Below are 13,731 nucleotides of genomic sequence, written 5' to 3'. Positions count from 1 at the left end.
GCTATAGGCAACAATAGCACAGAGCAGCGCTGCAATCAACCGTTATACAATATCCGATTAGCAGTGCAGGAGGGGTTGTTTTCCGATGTTATGTTACGTTCATTTTCAGTTTGTTCTAAGGAAACAAATCAATTCGGGCTTCTGATACAGTGACTTTGCAGTAGATGAGCTAGTAATGTGTTTGATTTAACTATTCGTTGCTCTCGTGGGACAATGATTGTAGCCATCATCCTGTACAGAACTTTTCTTATGTTTTTAGAGATTTTAAATGATTTTTGGTAGCCATTGTGCAGATAAGTTTTTCCTTTGCTTTTTCATTTTGGCAACCCCACCCTACGACAAACTATAAATAACAGGGCAAAGGGAATTAGCGCACGTTGTTCTTAGGTAGCCATAAAATATATTTGTTTTTGCGGCTTAATTTACTTGTTAGTAACATTCCAGTGTTTGGGGGTATTTTTTGTCTTAATTGAATTCTACTCAGAGCTGTCTGTTCTGTGTTTTACGGTCTTGTCTGTGTCTGTTTAAGTTACTTTGCTGGGACTGCAGTCTGGTTAAACCTGTATTTAAGCACTATTTATATTCTGAGCACATTTCTGGTAAAATAAGTGTGTGAGATTTTTATTTATTTATTTATTTATTTTTAAAGCCTCTAAACAGTATAGTTTTATTAGCAGTGAGCACCAGAGGAGGCACAACATGGATGAATGTCAGATGTAGACCACAGAACCAAGTCCTCTGTGCACTAAGTCAGAGCCGACGAACCTGTCCGCTTTTGTGACTACAACTAATAAAAGCCCAGAGCTCCCTTTTGATAAATTTTTAATATGCAACAATCCTTATGTTTATAAGATTAATTTCTCCCAGGTTAGCCTGATTGATGGCTGGATTGTGGTTTCTTAAGAGCTTTCTCCACGAAACCCCCCAGAAGAGCTGCATTCCATTTAACTAGTGAATGTAAAAACTGGTAACCATGGATTCAGCCACCACTAACTGTCGAGAGCAATGACTTGTTGTAAACAATACAAATGAGCCAGGATAGCAGAAGCAACCAGACATGAAATGATTTTAATAGAAATTACGGTAAAGGTCATGTGATATTGTATCGGCTTGAATTCAGTGTTAAAGGGAAAGTATTTCAGATTTGCAGGTTTGATTTAAATTGTACATCTCCGGTAGCTTCATGTTTGCATGAGACCCACAGAAGGGAAAATGAAGCAGTGTTTGGAAATGCCTCTGCTTAATTGCACATTATGACTTATACCCCAATCCTGAAAACGTATGAGTAACTCTAATCAGTGAGATTATTCACGTCCTTAAAATTAGGTAGTTGTATAAGTGTTTGCAGGATCGAGGCCTTTCTAGGTAAGTTAGTAAGGGGAAAAAAAAGAATTTAAATTGTAAGGAAATAATAACCTGTCACTAATGATAAATCATGGAAATGTGAGTTTTAGCACTGTGTGGTTCGGTTGGAAATTGTTTGCTTGTTTGGATAACAGAAAAACAAGTTATATTTATCCCTTCATTTTTAAATGTTATGACTTTCATTTCTCATATCCACCATTCCTCAAATCCTCTCCCTAATTTATAGCCTCTCTCCTTTGGATAACTGGTACACCGGGGTGTCAGCTATTATAATACAGCATGATGATAGGCACATGCAGATCGCATGAGCAGTCGTGTGTCCTATCTCAAGAATTTCCATCCCTACAAAATCTTTGCTGACTCCCAGCTGTCACATGGCTGTCACTCACAAATTCTAACCATAACCAAATCCTTTTCCATGTGCATGCGCTAACCAAACCTTGCTGTGTCCCTGTGTGCGCAGGCACAAATGTCCCTGCTTTAAGTGCTTTCTCTGTGTAAATTGGGCTCTCCCCCAAGCCTGCTGCATTCCACTAATATTTCTCCATTAATTTGTTCTTGGGCGCTGCTTCCCTGTCATGCCTCTGCTAACCACACGTCCTTTGTAAGAAGGAACCTGGAATAATAATAGCAGTTGGTCAGAATTGCAAACAAAAATAACTTTGTGCTTTATGTAATACAACAACTCAAATCAGTACCAATCTAAACTCACAACTTCCACCCTAAATGTTTCAAAAAATTTTAACTCTTTAGTGTTCCATAGGCAAAACTGTCACCTTGCAGCATACCAACTTGACTCATTTGAGTACCAAATTTCTTAGAACTTACATCTTTTGGAAAAGCCAGGAGTAGTTCCAGACTTTCTGTGTTTTTCAATCAGACATATTTTAAAGAATTTCTCATCAGTCTTTTACAGATGACCAGTCTCTGCCAAGCAGAGGTTGCAACTGAAAATGTGTAGGTAGATACAGGACGAGTCTTGCTTTCCCTGTTCTTCTGAGATGATTTGTTAACCTGGGTGGGTTTGCTTGTGTGAGTCAGGAAGGTAAGATTTAGCTTATGCCTAGATTAACAGCAAGTCACTCACCTAATACAGACAAAAATAGACTGACTTATAATGGAAAAAAAAAATTCCATCACCAACAAAACAACAAGCAACCAACTTTTTGATAAGGAGGTAAAGGAAGGTTTGGGAGGGGGGAAGGGGGAAAGCCAAAATGCAAACCATTTTCTGTCAGGACAGGTCATAGAGAGGATATTTCTGTAAATCAGACCTACAACATTACCAAGAAGGAGGACAGAAAGGGCACCATCTTAACTTTGCATGCACAGTCTAGGAGAACTGAACGTAACTTGCTGATGAAAACAATGAGAGTTGAGACCAACATCTGAGTGATCGAGGGAAGGCACACTGGACTGTCTACTATGTTTTTTTTATGTACCATTAATAATTCTTGCAACTGTTCAAAAACAGTTGTGGGAATGGAGAACTGCTGTGCCTGGCTGAAGAACCAGGTTTCAATCTGGAAAGACAGTGAAATATTAAGGAAGGAAGGAGCAAGAATGCTTCTATGTACTCATCTAACATGGGACAGTAGATGGTTTTCCTTTGCTCAGAACATCTTTGGTATCTTTGCAATCTGTGATGTATGCACAAGTCTACTTTCCTGTATTCTGCATTTGTACAGTTACATAATTACACAGTTGATAGGTAAACAGAGGCTTTGTATGAAAGATTATCATGATAGAAAGATAATCTATGATAAATGGAAAACGCTCACTGACGTTGAAGGTTTGCAGTAAACTCCACAAAGGAGTAATCTCCAGAGAAAGAGATCCTGCCTTAGTGGTAGTCAGCCCTTGAATGAGATCTGGGAGAGGTGGAGCCAAGCTGCACTCCTTCTGGTAGCACAGTTGAATTACCTTCACCTGTGCTCCCACAGCTGACTCATTGCTTGCCTCAGGTGGTCAATCAGAGATTCAGGCTGTGATCAACAGTTTCCCATACAGCATCAAAAACTCATTTTGTAATTTAAAACTTTGAGCAGTTAATGGATGAGCTACTAGTACTCTTTCCCCATTTGCAGGTAAGAAGAGCTGAAGGGCAATTTCCTTTGTTCCTCTCTTAATTTGTAAAGTTCAGGTGCTGTATTGGGTATTTGCAGAAGATTTAGGCTAGAATTCTCATTGGAAGCAGAGCCTTGTAACCATGGATTTGAGTACCCAGAATGGAGACCATGGTGTTTTACTTGTAGAGAAGTCTCAGTGTATGCAATAAGGCAAATATTGCAGTGCTATGGAGAGCATACATGGTGACTAGCAGAAATACTATAAAGATAATTGGTAACAATGGCAATATCCCTTTGATACATAATAATAATAATAATAAAAATAATAATTAATAATAAATTGTATTATATGATTGTAATTCTAAGCTACCAATTCAATTTAAACGGCTTTTATTGATTGGGTAGTTCTTGGATATGTAAGTATCATATAAATAGTCTTGTCAGCTAAATTCAGGTGCTGTTGAATAAAGGCAATCTTGATGTAGATGTACTAAGTATAAGGAATAGAGAGTAAAATGGTACCTAGATCTGCTTGCACTTAATTGTTGAGACTGCCAGTTCTGGTAGCAGGTAAATGAGAAATAAACTGCTAATTTTTCCTCAGGTGGACTACTGGCTATCAAGAACTGGACTGAAGCTACTTAATTCATGGAGCATAGCAAACCTCTTTAAATTATTAACTCAATGTGAACAGTATAGTGTTCAATACGTTTCTACTTCTTTCTAGTTTATTTCTTAGCAGATGTAAGTGAAGCTTTTTTGAGAACTCGCTCAGTCTTATGAGCATTTCCTAATGTGCTTCTTCCCATGGGTGTATGGAAACTGTTGAGTCACAGTCTGAACCCCTGATTGATCACCTGAGGCAAGGACTGTGTCAGCCATGGGAGTACAGGTGAATGCAATTCACCTGTGTGAACAGAAGGGGTGGAGCCTGGCTGCACCTCTCCTAGACCCCATTTAAGGGCTGACTGCCACTGGGAAAGGTTTTCTTTCTGAAGTTCCACCTGTTTGGAGTTTTCTACTGCAAGCCTGAGGTAAGCATTTCATTTTTGGTTGTTTCTTTCCACCACAATAGTCTTTCTAACTTTAAAACTGTAAAATACCATCCTAACTACGCCACTCTTCTAACTGTACATGTGTTAGTTGTGTATGTGGGTTATCAAAGAACCATCTCTTACAGGCTATAAATTTCTCTAGGTTAGCAAATGTGTTGTAGGGTCAACAGGCAGGACTGTAGTCAGAACTGGCTAGATTAACTTTCCATTAACTTTCTGTGACTAGAAGGTCTTTCATTATTCGGTATTATTCTTTGTACAAAATAAGGTCATTCTCTGTATGTTTTAGTTTTAATAAAACCAGACTGCCACTGACCATTAGCTTTTGCATGCATAGACTCTCTTCTTTCTGGCGAAGCTTTAGGCTCGGATCCACAAAAGGATTAGGTGCCTTAAGTGGGACTTAAGTGGGATTTAGGCATTGAAAGCCCAAACCAAGATCCACAATATTCCCACTGAACTGCCATTTAACCTTAGAAGTTGCCTAACCTATGTGAATGCCTACATTTCAATAATCAGCTTTCCCTGATGGCCAAATATCTGCTTTGGATGTTCTCAAGTATTTCCAGCCTGACAAGGTTGAGCCTCCCTTCTCCCATCTTTTCCCCCATGTCCTAGCAGACTTCAGAAAAAATGAGCTCCTCTTGCAGGACTGTGGCTCTGTGTGTGCAATGTATCTCACCTTCTCCAGTTGTGCCCTTGAAGGAAAGGGAAGTTTCTGTCAGGAGTAATCTGGGAACCTTGAAAAAGATGTCAAAACTTAGAAATATGAGTATTACTGCACTGAGCCTAAAATCCTGGAGAAGAAGTGAGACTTCAGATGCAGCCATGGCCTTTGCTGTCACCTCTTGGCAGTCTCAGTCTGTTTGTTGATGGGTAATGACCTCTTGTGAATTTACGAGCAGAAAACACAGGAGCAGATTTCAGGTCTGAGGGTTCCATTACATTATCAAAGCATCTAAAATCTGAGTACTGGGTTGTTAATTTATCACACCTTGGTGAATCTAGGCTTGCTGTTTTGTAGTAGCAGTTTTATAGGGAAGAACCTTTTAAAACTCTCTTCTGCAAGGAATCACATAGAATCCCACCTGTCTCTGTGACACACAGCAAATGTTCCATTTTCTGAAAGCCAGACTTGTTGGGGTGTTCCATGTGCACACCTGGAAATAATAATCACTTTTTGAATTCCTTGAGCTGTGAGTGGAGTGATGGGTGCCTCGTTTTGTGAAGGTGAAAGCAAATAATGTGTTAGCAGCTGAGTAAGTGGTCCTGTGCCATCACTTATTTCTCAGCTGTACTCATGACATTTTGTGTGTTCTTAGCCATGTCTGCTGTTTGTTTAAATCCTGCTCAGTTCCTTGATGTATCAGTTTTCTGTAGACTTTTGTTGGAGTAGTCCCAAATGCTATCCCATTTCAAATAGATGAAACCTTATCAGCAAATAGTCTTTAATCAATAACCTTAACTCTTTCCCTTAACTCTACATAGGCTCATTTTGACCTTTTATTTTTAAAACATTAGGGTTTTTTTTGTTTGTTTTTTTGATGGGGTCATATGTAGGAAATCTGTCAGAATTTTTACAGAATCATCCCCTTTTTTAGTCAGAAGTTGTACAGATACACATTTTTCTGCACACTGATAGGTAAGCCTTTTTTCCCCATTGAAATTTCAGAATTTTTCTCAGGAAAGTTCCTAGCTTTCTAATTTGTCAAAGATGGTTGGACTCTGTGCAACCTTAATGCTGTTTATTGCTGCTTTTAATTTATGTATGTATGCAATTGTATAAACAACTGTATGGAGCCAAAAACATTTTTATAAAGGTATTGCCTAGAAACTATACAAGCACTCAGTCAGATGTCCTCTGAAAATTGGGAAACTGCGATCAGGAGAAACCTATATATAGTGAACAAAATTAACGTCTAATAGTGATTGTTATGTGTATTGTACAAGAACAAGTTGTGCTTATGTTTGGGTAGATAACATTTTTAGGACTGTCTAATATAATGACATCTTAATAGCTAAGAATGTTATCTATGTGTTTTTAAAATCGATACGGGGAGATCTGTTATTTTAATGGAGAATATTTGTGTTATAAACTATCATGCACCTTTCAGTCCACTCACTTTGCGTTTTCAGCATAGTGTGCTTGAATAGCAACGTATTTATCTGAGTATTTTAATGCATACAAACGTTAGCTCCTGGGCACATCTTTCATAATTTCACTTGTACTTTTGAATTATTTGTCATACAATCACACTGTGGCATTTCAAGGTCAGATTGATCAAGTTTGTCAGGGGCAGTCCTGTGAGTGTTCCTCTTTTGCTGCTTTACCTCCTCTACTGCAGAAGATCTGCTCCCAGACTTTTCTGAAGTCTTGCTATACAGAGTGACAAATCAGATATAGCATATTAAGGTGACAGAAAGAAATATACTGCTATCTGATTACAGGAAGGAGATTGCATTTTTTGTGTTAAATCATAGTATATAATGAATATATGGCTATTGTATGTGACCAACTTTAGGTATAGGAAGTTCAGCAAATATTGTGTCTTCGTGGTTGCCACATCACTTGCATTCTTGCTAAATCCTATGCACAGCACTTTCATTTGTTGGGTTACTCACTGAGCTTTTAATAGCTTAATTTTAGTTAAAGTTCAGTTTAGTTACTCTTGTAATTAGTGGGAAAACATAGCTAGTGTTCATTTGGTAAACGATATTACATGTGATATACATATGCACAGTACATGCAGAGGTGAAGATAATGGATCGATTCTTATGGATCCCATAGTCCCTGGCTTTTAAAAATAAATTACAGAACCTTTTAATTATTGGAGGTAATCTGGCAGAAAATTGAATCTTGGGTTTGTGTGAGAGGAAGTTTGGTCTCCCTTGTTCACCATAACTTCCTAATTCTAAAAGCAGCTTCTGGGATCCCTGATGACCTGTCAGCTGTTGTGTTTCATGTTGGTATAGGAGAAATGCTGCTTCTGAGGCAGGCTTAGATCCACCATAAAAGCAAGAAGTCTTATTTTTCAAGGCAAACAAGAAGCCTTATTTTCAAAACAAGGTTCTCAGACTTGTAATGCTTATTTGCTTTGTCTCTTGTAGAAGCAGCCAAAGTGTAGGAGTTAAGTCTGTTGCTTGTCTCTTTTCAGAGATTTTTTTTGGTGATTTTTGCTTTATGGGTACAGGTAAGAACTTGGGGTACTTGGGTGAAGTTCTTTTTTGCGGTAATATAAAACATACTCAGAAGATTAGACTTCAGCCATCCAGAGAACACTTTGAAAAGTACTAGGGACAATATCCATAACTAAGAATTTGTTTGGTAATATATGTAGAGGTACAATGTGGGAACAATCAGATGCATCAAGGGGTTAGATTTATATATATATATATAAATAATATATATATTTATTATATATATATATTTCAGAGTGAATATTATATTATATATATATATATTTCAGAGTGAATAGGTTAAAACATATCTAGCTGATGTTGCTGGAAAACGAGGGCCTGTATCTTCCCACAGAACAGATACTGTAAGGATGATTAGAGTGGTGTCTTTGACATGGGGTTGTGGCTGAACTAGGATTTCTCAGATTCATAGTTGCTCCAAATGCACAAAATAAAATCCTGACAAAATAATCAGGAGCTGCATCATAGAGTATACACAATGCAGTTTTCATCAACATTTTAGCTCTTGCTAAGAAGTACCAGTTACTTTTGTGTGGACAAAAAGTCAGGAGTGCATGTCTTCCAGTGCTGCAAGTCCAGGATCTGCTCCATTGCAGCACGAGTCAATGTCTTGAGACTGTCTTGTGGGCACAGAGTCCTACTCTAGTTATAAATACACTAATGGAATTGAAGGTAATATATTTTTTTCCATAGGAACCTAGTGTGGAGAAAGTAAGGCTGACAATAGGCTCCTGTGGAGTTGCATGAAGAACAGGAAGCTGGAAGCTCTGGTTTGTAGGAGGATGTAGTTAAGTGAGGATCTTTACATACGAAATCATTCTCCAGCTGTATGGAAAAGCATGCAAGATAAAATCTTGGCCTCACTGAAGCAATGGGAACCTGTGTTGTTATTTTTGTATATTCTGTATACTCCTTTGGTGCTCTTCTTGCTGGTGATAGAAAGCCCAGTACAGACTTCAGCAGAATCCTCACTGTAATGTCAGGTTTGATCTTTACAGGAAAGATGCTTGTAATGATGCTAGCAATATAACAGAATAAAAGAAAATACTGCCGAAGACAGGAGTTTTAATGCTCTCTATTTTATATTTTGACACTGTTATTTTGAGTGATACCAGCATAGAAACTGAAATGTTTGTGGGACTTTTTGCCAAGCAGGGTAAAAAAGATTGTTTGTTGTTGTTGTTTTTAATCACTTTTCTCAGTGACAAGATACTGAGAATCAAGTCTGTGGGCACTAATTGAAAGGAAGACATTAAAAGAGGAAAAATAGCAGTGCTTTACAGAACTGTTAAATATTTGAACTCCTTAATAGAAAGGATCTGTAAGAAATTTCAGGCAGTTATTTCTCTTTAACAGAAATCTGCATTTGGGCTTCTGGTAGACTCCTTTATTTATAACAAAACCTTTGAATATCATTCCAAGTTGTTTGACTATCGTAAGTGATGTGATAATGAGGACAGAGTATAGGTCACGAATCTGCAAGTACGTGTGAGGAGATTGGTGAGCTTAACCTACCAGGTGAAAGAAAGGTTAGTATAGCAACTGCATGAGCACTTCAAAGCATGCATCTAGTTGCTGCGCTAACTTAATTATCCCTGCTATAGATATGTTTGGCAAACATATCTATAGCCCAGATACTATTACTTTGCTGTGGCAAATAGCAGAAGACCTCTGCTTGGTTGCCATTTGACAGAAGCCTTCCTTCTCCTTCCTTGAATTACTGTTTTCAAGGACTTTCCCTGCCTCTTTGCCTATTTGATGAATAGAAACCTTTCTTCTTAATGGTAGAAAGATTGAGAATGGTGTGGCCCAATGGGATAGGTGCAAAATGATGAAGCAAGTCTGGTGAGGACTTCATCCTATTTTAATCAAATACTGCCTGAGCCAACCAAAAATAAAATTTTATCACTGGTGCTGAATCACCCATATTATGGTGTCAGTGCCATGTCTCAGCATACAGCTTGCATCCCCTGTGTAATACTACAGGGTGTTTTTGAGCATCCTAGCATTGCTGACTTTTTCCACAAACAGTGTGATCTATTCCAGGATTACCAGTGCTACCCATCACATGGAAACACAAGACGATGCCCTGTTCTTTGACACTAAAATGTGGCCTGCTGTCAGCAAACTGTGGTCTTTAATAGGCAGAGACAGTGGGGAACTTTTCAGCTTTTTAGTCCTTTGCTTCTGGAAAGACTGTTACACAGTGAGATACAGTACTAAAATGTGGCCATTTTTAATACCTCTCCCTTGAGTCTTCCTGACAGATTGGGAGTGCGGAGGATGGGAGGAGGCAAAACAGGCGAGCTGAAAACAGGATGTATACAATACGTTAAAGTAGAGCAAAACTAAAATAAGTGAACTCATGTGAACACAGAAGGGGTTCTGTTTTAGGGCCATTCTTAACTCCTGCTTTAGATTGCCTGTGGTGAAAATCACCAGCTAAAATAGATGTTATTTATGTCTTCTTTGAACTGAATTTACACGAACTTAACTCATTAGCCAGTAGGTATAATCGGCAAGAACACACAATCACAGAATCACAGAATGACCCAGGTTGGAAGAGACCTCAAGGATCATGAAGCTCTGATTCCCCTGCCTGGCAGGGCCACCAAACTTCCACATTTACTAGATCAGGTTGCCCAGGGCCCCATCCAACCTGGCCATGAACACCTCCAAGGACAGGGCACCCACAACCTCCCTGGGCAGCCTGTTCCAGGACCTTACCACTCTTCTGGTAAAGAACTTCTCCCTGACATCTAACCTAAATCTTCCCTCATTCAACTTAAAACCATTTCTCCTTGTCCTGCTATTATTAGCCCTTTCAAAGAGTTTACTCCCCTCTTGTTTATAGGTTTCCTTCAGGTACTGAAGGGCTGCAATGAGGTTACCCCTCAGCCTTCTTTTTTCCAGGCTGAACAAGCCCAGCTCCCTCAACCTGTCTTCATAGGGAAGGTGCTTCAGCCCCCTGATCATTTTGTAGCCCTCCTCTGGACCCTCTCCAACAGTTCTCTGTCTTTCTTGTACTGAGGGCTCCATACCTGGACACAGTACTCCAGATGGGGCCTCACAAGAGCAGAGTAGAGAGGGGCAATCACCTTCCTATCCCTGCTGGCCACCCCTCAATATGTTTTGGTAGAGCTTTTCCCTTTTTTTTTTTCCTTTTTTTTTTTTTTTTTTTTTTTTTTCCTGAACAGTACTATTATTATTGAAAACCTAAAAAAATATATAAATAGAGAGCTTTGGCATGCATTCTTTTTCACACACTGTTTATTTCTGTGAGTTTTCTTGTTCAGAAGCCCATAGGTACTGATGCGTGCTGAATATCGTTTGTTCAACAATGCTTTAAAAATCAGAAATGTAGTCCTGAGTCTGATGCTTTATAGCTATAAATCTAGAACTTATCTGCTCTTTTGAGGAGTTACTGTGTATTTCCTTTCTTAGAGCATGGTTCAAATCTTATTTGACTGAGCAGTTTTCTGATTTGAGAATGCAGATGAGTGTTTTATTATATTTTATTGGCTTGCGCTGCACTCAGTACTGATTTTTGACAGCTTATAGTGGAGGTAAAACTTTGAGCTTTTCATATATATATATATATATAGTTCCATTTTAGTCATTTGAGTTGCATTTGGTCATTGTAATGAAACTGCTTCTGTGATGATTTCTGCAAGCTTGTCTCTTTTTTGGGAAAGAGTACTGCTGACTTTTGCCTGTTTCTAACACGCTTTTCATAGTTTTCTATTCACTTTGTATAAGATAACACAGTCACTTTCATTTTATGTTGATGATTGGCAAATCTATTTATTCCTTTATATGTGGGAGAGGAAAAAAATCTTTGAGGAGAGGTGTGTCCGGTTTGATTATTGTCTGTTTTCTCACTGTAGTAGAAAGGGGGATTGCATCTTATGAGTGGTATTTGTTGTAGGGATAAATAGAGCAACATAGGTGCATTGTGAGTTATTATTTTTGAAGAGTTATTAAAACAAGGCTTTAAAAGCAGTAAGTGCAGAGAAAATTAAGGAAAAACGATTCCTTTGATGCATGTCTGCGTCTTTCTGTGGCAACTATAGGTGGTGTGTACCTAAAGTTAGAGATGTAGTCTAATGAAAAGAGCAAGTACTTAAGAGTCAGGAGCAGTGGGCTGCATTCTGGCTCTTACCCTGTCTGCACGCCTCTGTAAAGTGTTCTGAGACTTCTGGATGAAAAGCGTTACAAAAGAGCTAAGTGTTACTTAAGCCTGCTTAGTTAGACAGTGGGCTTTAGTCTGCATTATTTTTTGGTTTATGTGTTACATGAATAGAGTGCAAAGCAGCTAGGAGAGCCTTTTGTTCTTGCACACTGGCTCTTTCCTTTGGCCTCAATTTTTCTGGCTTAATCACATGTTCTTGAGTGGTAAGGCATGCAGCAGCTATTTGTACCATAAGGAGGTGCTTAAATAGCAAGGATACTGAGCTATGAACAAATTAGGTTGTGGGCACCTCTGGAAGAATACTGACTCAGTGTGAAAGCGTGAGGAGAGAATGGGTGCATGCTGTCTTATGGCTGTTCATGGAACTGGTACTTCAGTGTCCTGTGACGTGCTTCTGATTCCTTCTGCTGAAAGACTACTTTTGTCCTCTCCAGACTGTGACAGGAGACAATTAGTCTAGTAGATTCAGAGCCCTGTCCATGGCAGACCAGGACCTATTGCTTTATTAGTGTATGTGCTGCTTGAAGCTATAACCCTTAGTGCAGACTTCCAAGCAATCGCCATCATAAAAAGATCTTTGGTTGTGCAATGTAATGTCTGCATCAGACCCCCTCTTCTCTGCTGGCTGGCTGTGGAAGGCACATTTGGCACTTTCAGGCAGTGCGTGCTGTCCAGATGCTTGTTTTACCTTCTCCTCTTGGCTCAGTGTGACAGGCTGGGTTTCTCTGCACTGGTACAAAGTGGTTTGCTTAGTGCAGCGTTGCTGTCTGTAACTGCAAGTGAAGTGTTCTAAACATAGATTGCTAATCTGGAAAAATTGTGTGTTTTGTGCTAGAGGAAGTCTCTGAGCCACAAATAGATGGAAGTTGGGAAGAGTAGTGTGGGGAACTGTCACTATATGCCTGCCCTATGATCTTCATTGGGTATCTGCTGTTTGCTGCTATCCCAAACCATCCAGAAAGCTTAAATGGACTTTTAGTGGTCCAGCAGAACACAGATGACTCTGAGTATGCAGGTGTGTGTGCGTGCCTGTGTTCAGCTGAGTAGACTTTGGAATATATACGGGATGTACAACAGTGGGGACATTGACTACTCATCTTCATAATCTCCTTTCTGACAGTTTCTGTAGAGGTATTGTTTTGTAGCAGTGTATGAAAATACTGTTGATTGTTCCATGTTTGAGATTCAAGAAACTTCATCATGCTTATTTATCTTTTGTTGCTTTTTGTCTGCTTCTGCTGGGAGAACTTAAACCAAATTAGAAATGGGGTAGAATTACAAAACTTCATGTTTGCCTAAATGCCATTTTTTTCCAATATCATTATTACTTTGTTTAATTCACTTGTTGACTGGTCCACAGATGTAAGAATAAGACTAAACCTGATGCAAGATAAATAGTCTCCTCTAGCACCAAAAATTGAGACTGCATGCTTGCACTGATTAAGTCTTGCAGAATGGAGGTGACACTTCAAGTGTGGAACATGAACATGCCCCACTAGAGAATGGAAGAATATTGTGTTCACCTCAACAGAGTGAATTCACCTGCTTCTCCAAAATGCTTAGTTAATTTGTAAACAGAATTGTCTCCAAAATATCTTTGTCTAGGGTTTCCACAATGTCTATAAATGCTTGATGCATGATGGATATATTTTATCAAGCACCTGCTTTCTTTGCTGAGCTCAGTTATGCAGCAAGGTTGTTTTAACAGTACTAAGAAATGAGCAATATATTCCATATGCCACCAAGCTTTGTAAAGAATCCTACTGGTGACAATTTCACAGCTGTTGAGAAATAGGCCAAACCTTCCCCATAAAAAGACAGTAAGGAGAAGAATATCTGTTCCATTGGGATT

At 38.9% G+C, this 13,731-nt stretch overlaps 1 protein-coding gene across 9 annotated transcripts in view; it reads left to right on the top strand.

Moving 5' to 3' along the window:
• ESRRG (estrogen related receptor gamma) overlaps positions 1–13,731 on the top strand; it is a 378,604-nt gene that overhangs the window by 25,997 nt on the left and 338,876 nt on the right. The window lies entirely within an intron of this gene.

This window comes from Excalfactoria chinensis, chromosome 3, assembly GCF_039878825.1.
Source record: "Excalfactoria chinensis isolate bCotChi1 chromosome 3, bCotChi1.hap2, whole genome shotgun sequence".
Classification (NCBI taxonomy): Eukaryota; Metazoa; Chordata; class Aves; order Galliformes; family Phasianidae; genus Excalfactoria; species Excalfactoria chinensis.
Note: the sequence above shows the minus strand (reverse complement) of the source record. Positions and strands in the feature narration are given on the sequence as shown.